The sequence below is a fragment of the Cygnus olor genome, chromosome 11, assembly GCF_009769625.2.
Source record: "Cygnus olor isolate bCygOlo1 chromosome 11, bCygOlo1.pri.v2, whole genome shotgun sequence".
In the NCBI taxonomy this organism is placed as follows: Eukaryota; Metazoa; Chordata; class Aves; order Anseriformes; family Anatidae; genus Cygnus; species Cygnus olor.
In genome coordinates this window covers 5970509-5980342 of record NC_049179.1, presented here as the reverse complement: position 1 = coordinate 5980342, position 9834 = coordinate 5970509, and the positions used below count along the sequence as shown (strand labels likewise).

Here is a 9834-nt window from a genome sequence, read left to right as displayed (position 1 = left end):
GTGTTCCTCAAGCTTAACAGAGGCAGTTCAAGCATTTGATGATCCACATAGTATTGCCATTTTGGATGGGAAAAAGAGCTGTTGTGACTGACAGTGAAAATTAAATCTCATCTAGTCAATATCACATCTCTTATCATTCTTTAGCAAAATTTCTATACTTCAGTAGGCAGTAGGAATCCGAAAGGATAACCAGGCAATTTTCATAGAAAAATCAAAGCTGGTATCGCTGTTCTCCCTAGTCTAGCTAGACAGAATTGAACCAGGGATTTTCTTCTCTTGTGACAAGATAAGCCAAAGTTATTTAATGGGGGAAATTGTATTAAAAATATGTATTTTATAATCACTTTTTATTTTTTTATAGTTAGTATAAAAGTCACTACTGCTTACGTGACACAAGACTGTAGTATTTTGTCACTGTTGAAGGCATATGAGTTAGTAACTCTCAGTCACTAGAGTTATCTGAGATCCACATAGGACAAGCTCCAGGTGTCCCCTCTTCCTCAACTGTTCCTTGGATGGTTCTTTCAGAAGTACCTTCCTTTTTGTTGCTCCACTGACCCACTCATATTACATACAGTGTGTGGTATTGGGTTCTTCCCTGCCCCGCTTCTGCCATGTGACTGCAGTGCTTCTAAATGGTCACATTCTGCCCATGTTAAACATCTGTCAGATGTGCCAGGAAGGCAGAATGCATGTGCGTGTCTTCTGGTATTCAGTCCTTCAGACATTCCTATCTCTGAGCTTGCTTTAACTCTTTGCTACAAAATCTTATGGTGAGAAATCTCTGCAGGTGCCTGTTCCAGTGCCTCACCACTGTTAGAATAAAGAATTTCTTCCTTATATCTATTCTAAATCTACCCTCTTTCGGTTTAAAGCCATTACTCTGCTCATCCCCATGGCCCTCCTCTGGGCTTGTTCTAATAGGTCCATGTCCTTCTTATACCTGGGGGCCCCAGAGCTGAACACGTTAAATACATAAATACATTTGCTCTACTAATCTGACAGCAACTCAAATGTCAGCCAAAAGTATGGTCACAGTCAAAAAAGCAAAAAGCTTTTCCTCTAGGAATCCTGTTTATTTATAAATGAGGAACATTTACTGTGTCCCTTGGGTATAATGCTGATGCTTCTGTTAAAATTATTATTTTTTTAATTGGAAAATCATGTCCCCTCTGTCTGTCACTAACAACTTCCAGACCCTCTGTACATGCCATAGTGATTTAGAAGTGAGATATTTTGCTTCTCTTTACAGCTCTCTAAGTAGAGAGCTATTGAGCATGTGCAACTGTCTTAGTAACACTGCATGGTTATACATCTGGGCTCTTCACCAGTAGGGTATAGATTTGCAATATTCTGTAATGCCTAACCTCAATAATTTTGTTAAGCATAGCTGTAGTAACATACTAGTGAAGTGTCCTAAATTAGATATGCTGAGAGATATTTGAAGTCATCCTATTTCTCTCCAGTAAGCGGCAAAAGCATTGCAGATTTTCTGTACATTTCAGTACAGAAGTTTCATGCCATAGTGATTCTGTTCTTTACTGTAAAATTAACTGCAAAACATCTGTAGAACAAATCTTCTTGCACACTGTGTTTAGAGGGAAAAAAAAAAGTATTGCTAATTGTGTGGGCGGCATTTCTCAGTCTGCTTCGGAGTGCTAGGAACCATATTGTATTATTTTTAAAGCCTCTGAAGGCTGATAACAATCTGTCTGTAACTGTAAAATAATAATCTGATGTAATGACAGGAGAAATAAACTTCCCAGCTGTCTTGATAGAAAAATATGTGCTTGTAACAATTAATAAAAGCAGTTGGCTGGCAAGAAACAGTGCTAATTTCAGTGATGTCTAATAGTAAGAATAATCTTTAAAGCTGAATTAGCTAGGAAACAAGCAACCTCTTTAGGGTCCCAGTGTCACAGGTCAGCAGGAGGAGAGGTAAGCAGACTGACTTCCTTCCCTCTGCCCCACTGTTCTGGCCTGGCTTTCAGTGTATGCACTTCAAGCAGCATAGAATTTAGCAGGAACTCTAATTTTAAGCATTATTAGCTACAATTACTCAAGAATAGATTTTTTTTTTTTAATGTGATTTCCTCTCTTTATAGTTTGCGTTAAATTTTCCAAGGTATTTATAACTCAAGTATGTCCTTTATGCCTTTTCAACTGGCATCTCTGTGTGGTTTTATTTGTTTTATTTACTAATTGTGAGTATGACTTTATTTAAGTTTTCACTTACATCTAGAGTTAGAGGATTTTCCTAAGTCTTTGAGGAAATCTTCTGTGGATTCTAGATGTTAAACTGTTATGTCCAAATGGAATAAACAAAAGAGATTTTTCATTAGAAACTCTTCCAGGTTCTACAAAGCTATCACCAAAATGTCATTAGGAGCTATTGCTTGTGTAGCAAACTTTCAAGATGACTCTGAGTTTTTTCTTCTTAGGGATAACTTACTATGTGTTCACTTACTTTACTAGACAAAGCTAGTTCCTTAAGAAGTTCCTGTTGATCTATAAGCATAAGCATCTTCTTACGTTTGTATGCAAAATGCAACTCTGTTTTATCTGTCCATTCGTATCGTATCTAGTCTCTGTAATGATCTGTCAGACTGATATTAGCTGTAATAAGAACACTAAAAGTTGGGATTACCATTTAGATTTGAGATGGATCATAATTAAGTTAGCTTTTTCTAAATGACATTTTTTAGAAGGAATCTAAATCATATTTCCATTGCATATAGTTTAAGTTGTGGTATGTAACTTGCCTTTAATATCTTTTCCCCCACTTCCATGTTTTCTGTAGTGGGAATGTAAAGGGAATGTTTCATTATATTGAAGACAAAAGACATATAAACAAACTTTATTTCTACTCTAAAAATGAGATATCTATCATAGACCAATAGATCCTTTTAGATTCCCCATTCCACAGTTTTTGTCATATATATCTTGTTAGGTTCAAGACGACAGTGACCTCTTAAGGAACTATCTGCAACCAGTGAGGTGTAGAAAGGTAGGTAATCTGAAGGAGTAAGTGTGGTGGATGAAGGAAACACAAGATTTGTTCAATGAGATGTACATACAGCAAATGTTGTGCAGGAAACCTGTCATGTTAAGAATTCAAATGATTTTAATTTTTCAGTTCATTTAGTCCACTAAATTGTATGAATTCTGTGTTTCAGTCATTCTCTACAAAATATTTGGAAGTATGTTCTTTGGGACAGATTTATGTGATCAGATGTGAAATAGAACTGGGTGTTATTCTGCACATAGCACCAATATAGAGAAATTGGAGAAAATATTAGAAAAAAATGATTGGGTATGTGGTGGAGTTTCATTAGAAAGTTCAACATACAGCCTTCTTTTATTCTGTAATCTATCGTTAGCTCTTCATACAATTACAGTGAAGATGAGAGGCTTGGGAGTTTGTTAGAGTTTGGTATATTATTTCTTTAGCTGCTAATTAAATTTAACTGCTTCAAGTTCTTGTGCCCTTCATAAACTTCTCAAGGATGGCTTGGACTGCAGATTGGCTTGTAGAATTTATCTGCTGTTTAAATGTACTTGTCTCCTACAAGCTTTCTCTCGTAGAACTTTGAGGATTAAACTGAGAGTACTTCTAAAGTTTGAAACTTTAGATACCTTTATGAAGTCACAGATGTCACATTATACTTCTATGAATCTATTCATCAAAGCATTTAAAAAACAAACAACAAAAACAGCAAATATTAAGGACAGCCACTGTATCTGGAGTCTCACAGAAAATAATTTTCTGCTCATTCACTGTAAAGGAGAGAGGAATGATTAGAGTTTCATCTGCCAAAGTTGTTTATCCAAAATTCTTTTAAAAGGTCCAGAAGGATAAAAGTTTTGTGTTCTTATATTTTTGGGAATAAAACTGCAAGTTTATCTTCACTTTTTTGAGTTTTCTGTCCAGAACTCACATCATGCTCCTCCTGGAATCTCTGTAACTTGTTGTAAGCTCAGAATGGAGAGAGTAAGTAGAAGAATATCCCAAGCTGGAAGGGACCCACAAGGATCATCGAGTCCAACTCATTGTAGAACTGAAATTAAAGACGATAGTATACATTGTATATGGCTACCACATGTGTTGGCTTCTCATGATAAATAGCTTTGTGCTGTAGGAAGGCAGTGAGAGATAGTAGCAGAGAAGGAAAGAAGGACATGAGAAGGCTGAGAAACCCCCCAAAAGGCTGGGGGTCTGGGTGAGACTTGATGGATTTATGCAGCTAATGTTTATAATGGATATAGGTAGTAAGTGACTGAAGTAGTGGTCGATCCCTTACTGACTGTTTTTTTTTTATTATTATTATTTTTTAAACTCCGGACAGATTGCACTAACTCTGACAGAGATCTTTTTGTCTGTCAGTACCAGCAGCAAAACGTGTTAGAGGTCATGATAATGCACTTAAGTCTTTGTCCTTATTTCAACTGCCTGAAATGTTTATAGTAGATAATGGTATTGACATATGTACATTTAAATATGAAGCTTTAAGGTAAAAACTTCTTAAGAATCAGGAGCAGGACTGCACTTAAATTCCATGTCGTCTTTACACAGCCTGGTAATGAATTTCTTCTTGTTCAAATTATTTAACCTCTGTGTAATTGCTGCACTTATAAAATGGGAATTACAGGGCTCTGTGGGATACAGTCTGCATACATATGGTTGCTGTTACTTTTGCAGTACTGTGGGAAAGCGAAATGCTGCACTATAAAAAAAAAGTCCTGCTGAGAAAAAGCAACCTGGAGACTCATTCAGCTTCATCCTACAAGGAGAAACAAGTATCTCTCCTTTTCTCTGAAACTCTCTGCATTTTGAGACCCGAAGATATGTAGGCAGGATGAAACTACTGTACCTTGAAGCAGAGGACAAAGCAAGGTAAGAAAACTACACAAAATGAATGTTTTTTAGCACAGCATTTAAGTAACATTGTATGGATATTGCTCTTCCACTGTGGCTTCCTGTGTTAGCCAGATTAAAGCTAATTTATGTGTGTCTGCAAATGCTGAAGTCAAACTCTTAATGGTGACTTCAGTATACCTCAAACCCTATGAATGTGTTTTGTGATTGTCAGGCTCATACTGACAATTACTTTCTGCTTGCTATAAGAGAGTTATAACATCAAGAGAAGTGATTTTTTTTTTTTTGTTGCTTTGGATGTTTACTTCTGTGCAAAGTTTTCATTTTTGTAGTACTTTGTTACAACTTGAAAAAGTTATAACAATGCCAATCATACCTGCCCATGTCTTTGTGTTTGGATTACGAAGTTCAGTATTCACAGATTTTGATTTCTGCTTAGATTCAACTAACCCAATCACAGTACTCTTGTTATCTCTGTCTTGGATTAGCCAAGCACTCAATTTTAGTATATAACTGGAAAGTTCAATGCTCTTTCCGAGGTTATGTAGACTCAAATCAGCTTTATGTGTATATTTTAGTAGCATACATTTTGTAGATCTTTATTTGGGTTTGTCTTGTATGTGTTGTGGTCCCCTCGCCCAGGCATAACAGCTTAAACTGTTGGAATTCAAACCATGCTGTAGAATGCTTATTCAATTACTATTGCAGCATGCTTTCTTTTGACAATATTTTTATAAAAATCCATATTATCAGTAATACTATTTCTTAGCTTCAAGCACAAATGTTACTATGCCCAGCTAGAATGCAAAAGGTTTCTTTGTTCTCTTCAAATTTGGTAAGTTTGCAAACTCCCTTATGTTTCATGGATAAGATGAACCCTTGGCCCACAGGTTTGTTTTCCCTCCCTACACAAAACAGAAAAAGGAAGTGAGGAGCCAGACTTCTTTCATGCTTTCTTACTTTTAACCGGAAAAAAATTATCAGTTTTAAGTGAGCAGAAGAATTGCCACCATACTTGCAGGGATGTTCTGCTTCTGTTTTTACCTACCTACAAAGACAAGGGGATACCTGCTTCCATCCTTAGAAGGCAGGAACACCTACGCCAGTATTTTGGTTTGGTAGTAGTCAAGAAATGAGCTTTATCTTGCCAGAATATTTTTAAGCTCAAAGTAATTTGCTTAGTTTATGATCAGTTCTGCCTTTGACCCAGAGCAATATAAGACAGGTGATGAGATACAACACAGTGGCAATGCTTTATGTGGACAGGGAGAAGTCTGATCATTTTCACCATGACAGGAACCTGTCTACTTACACAGTCATGTTACGCTGACAGCCACTCAGCTGCCAGGATTAATGAATAGTGTAGAACTTCAGTTGTGAAGATACTTTCTTTCCTTTTTTTTTTTTTGTGGGGTAGGTTGTTTGTTGTTCTTTTTTTTCCAAACCCTGCATCCATGTGTGGTCACAGAAATGATGCAATAGATAATAGATTTTGCAGGGAATGTCAGTCCTACACATGCTTGCCTTCTCTAAAAGCCTAGAAATTTAAGATCTCTTAATGACCTTGCTGAGTTGTTGGTCTTTGTGGACTACTGCATACCTACTCGCTAGTTCTGAGAGGAGGAAGATGTTCAGATGGGAGATCGCAGTATTCATGGACTAAAGAATTTTGGTTCTTAAATCTGTTACGACAGCTGTTAGTGGAGATACTGCCATTTCTGCTGAGGTTGAACATTACTTCCCCAAAGTATGTGAACACTTCACCTAGATCCAGCCTCTCTGCATTTTCACACTTCATGTGGGACTTTGACTGTTACAAACATATTTGCGTTCCCATAACGGTGGTATAAATAAAATTTTGCTAGTGGCAAGGAAAGACAAAGAATGAGAAAACTTGAAGTCTCAATAGGAAAGCCACTCCCTGCATCTCTTTAGGCACCCTTTCCTTTGCTGAAGTCAAGCAAATCCCTTCAGACTTTTGCTGTGATTATATCTGGCTTTGCCTGAAAGAAAGAATTGACTGCTTTTTCACAGCAGTTATCTCAATGAATCTCCGACTCTGTGTTACCAGTTGGCCAACTTAGAATCTTCAGATAAAACCCCACTTTGCTTCAGTATCTTTCTGTAACTGATTCTTTTTGACTCTGTTATCCACATATTTCACACTTTTTCTTTGCTGCACTTTAAGAATGTTAGGCTTTACATTGGTGAAGAAACCAAGAAACTGTTCTGCTCAGGACTGTTTTGCTTTTGGAAGGAACTTGAGAGCACAGCAGAGAACTCTGCTCACCTAGAAATCCTCAATGATGAGTGTAAAGAATTCCTCTAAGGTGAATAGTGGAGGGAAGGGCAAATGATGGGAGTTCACTCAATGGAGGCCTGAAGTTGTATTGGAGAGAACTGTTATACTGTTTTGTTTGTTTGTTTGTTTTGTTTTGTTGCCTGTCACGGGTTGTATGACAAAAGCTAGTATCTCATTGCATTTGCAGCAAAAGGTTAGATGTAAGACCAGCTGGGAAGTTTTCCTAACGTTTTCTTTTCTGACCTTCTCCTCAGCTACAAAAGGAAATAGTTTCAGAAGTAAGGGGGAATTTCTTTGGAGAGTTTTCAACAGTATTCTCAATTGATGTTGGGGTTCTAGTAGAGAATTAGAACATAAGTAACTGTTTTTATTCCCTAACCATCAAACCTCATTATCTTATGACTGAAAATGCTTATCTACCAAACTGCCTTCACACACAGCACATCTGGGGAGGTACATCTGGTGACGTGTCAGCGCAAAACATTTTATGGTGTTTCATTTACATCTTGTGACTCCTTGAAGATTTAGTGCTGCTCTATCTGTCACTGATTTGTTCGACAACTCTAGGAGGCTAATCACGGTCGGGAATTCTTGGTGCTTCTAAACAAGGAGGCTTCTCTTGACAGACAGTTGTGCACTGGTGATTTTTCCCTTCTATCCCACATGTTCTGCCCGAGTCCACGGTCTTGCAGGCTTCTGGTTTTCTTTGTGATGGGAAGTGGGAAAGGGCAGTGCTCGGGTGAGTCTAGTGACAGCCCTTAACCCGTTTCCTTTTCAACTCCGGTGGAAGAGTGGAAGTGCAAGACCGCTTTGGTGCGGGGCAGGTAGCTTTAGCCGAATGAGGTAGAATACACCTGCGGACACGGGAGGAGGAGGAACCAGGCTATCGGAGAAGTTGCCGCAGGCTGAAGGTGCCATCCCTCGAGCAAACGCGCGAAGCGTCGCGGCAGAAGGCACGGGAGAGCAGCCGCCGGGCCGAACGCAGCCTGCGTGGAGGCGGCCCCGGGGGGCAGGCGGCAGGCCGGGGCCCCTCCTTCCCACTTCCCCGGGCCGGGGCGGGCGGCGTCGGCGGCCCAGTGCCGCGGCGAGGCCGCAACGCTGTGTTGGGGCGGGCTGGGGCGGACCCTGCGGCCGGGCACTGCATGGGAGGAGGCGGCTCCGGCGGCCCGCCCCCTGCCTCCCTCCCGCCTCACTGCAGGCCGGCCGAGGGGCGGCCGCTCCGCCGGGCAGCGCGGGCGGGGGGACAGCGGTGACGGAAGGCAGCAGCTGGGGGACGGCAGCGGCTGGGAGATTCCCCCCCCCCTCCCGCCCCCGCCCCGGCCGGAGGAAGATGGAGCTGGGTTAGCGAGGGCTTGCGGGAGGAGCAGCGGCGGCAGGTAAGGGCTGCTTCTCCCTCCTCATCCTCATCGTCCTCCTCCTCCGCTCCCCGGTGCCGTGCAGCGGCAGGTGGCCCAGGTGTGCCCGGCCTGGCCCGCAGCGCTGCCCTTGCCCGCGGGCTGCCCTTGCCTCGCCCCGGCCGCAGGAGATCCCGCTGCGTGCCCTCGGCCGTGCCGCTAAGGGCAAAGCCGGGCGCTGGGGCCCCCTCCCCGTGCCGCTGGGGCGGGGAGGTGGGCAGGTGGGCAGGTCTGCCGCCCCTGCCCCCGCCCCGGCCCCCCCAGCTCGCCGCTGAGCTCCGGGAAGGGTTTCTGCATTGCAGGCTCTCGCCCCGGCTCCGCTTCAGCATTCGCGGCTTTATCTCAGCACAGGAGCCCGCGCCCTGGCCGGCTGGGCCGGTCCTGCTCGGGCAGGAGGCCGCTTTGGGCAGGTGGCATCGCCTCCTGTGCCTCCCCAGCCCTGTCAGGGCTTTTGGGGTATCGGCCTCCGGCAGGGAGGTGTTAGATGTACGAATGGTATGTGTTCTGCCTCTGAAAGGTACGGCTACGGAGGGAAATCTGTCAGGATCTGGGCAAATAACAGTCATTCGGAGTTTGCGGGGTGTGACACGGTGCAGTGAGATAGAATGTGCATATAAAACATAATGCAGTGAGGCACACGACCTTACATAAGCTAAATTTTAAAAGCTGTCTACCCCTACGCTCACCCTGGAGGTTGTAGGAATATGCCTGTTCTAAGCTCTTTCTGGAGCTCGTTATTATCCATCTGAAATAACGGTGCAGAACCCCTCGTGAGCCAGTACTGAAAATAAAAGAATAAATTGTTGACTACTTCTGTTGTAGTTCTGTTACAGTAAGTTCCTCGCTGCTGGTCGCTACCATGCACACACCACAGTGCTCGTGGCTACATGGATGTACACAGATCCACGCTGCAAGAGGGAAATGATATCTTCTGTTGTCCCTGAAATGTACCTTTACATTGGCCAATGCTAATGGTGTTGCATTTTAACGAACTCCTGAGGCTTCTCTCCTCAGGCCTGGTCAGTGTTACGATGTCCAGCATGTAGAAACAAATTTTTATGTGAACAGAAAGAAACCTTTCACACTTCTAGTTTGACCTTCACCATATCAGACAAATTCTTGAAACTGATGGTCAGGGCAAGTATTTTGCACTGGAATGGTTGAAAATATGCTGCTGGACACAACATACACAGCTCAAATCACACACAGGATGAAACAGTGCTTTAAACTCTGTATCCAAAGGAAACTAATGTCTGATAAAT

General features: G+C 42.0%; 1 protein-coding gene across 3 annotated transcripts in view; it reads left to right on the top strand.

The window, feature by feature from the left end:
- The first annotated feature begins 4802 nt into the window (after window positions 1-4802).
- OTUD7A (OTU deubiquitinase 7A) overlaps window positions 4803-9834 on the top strand; it is a 121510-nt gene continuing 116478 nt past the window's right edge. The window contains exon 1 of one of the 3 annotated variants that reach the window (XM_040570487.1): window positions 4803-4894. The gene's annotated coding sequence lies outside the window, so the exon portion shown is untranslated. Of the gene's footprint in view, window positions 4895-8368; window positions 8555-9834 lie in introns of those variants that run through there. The other 2 variants (XM_040570488.1, XM_040570485.1) reach the window with 2 other exon arrangements.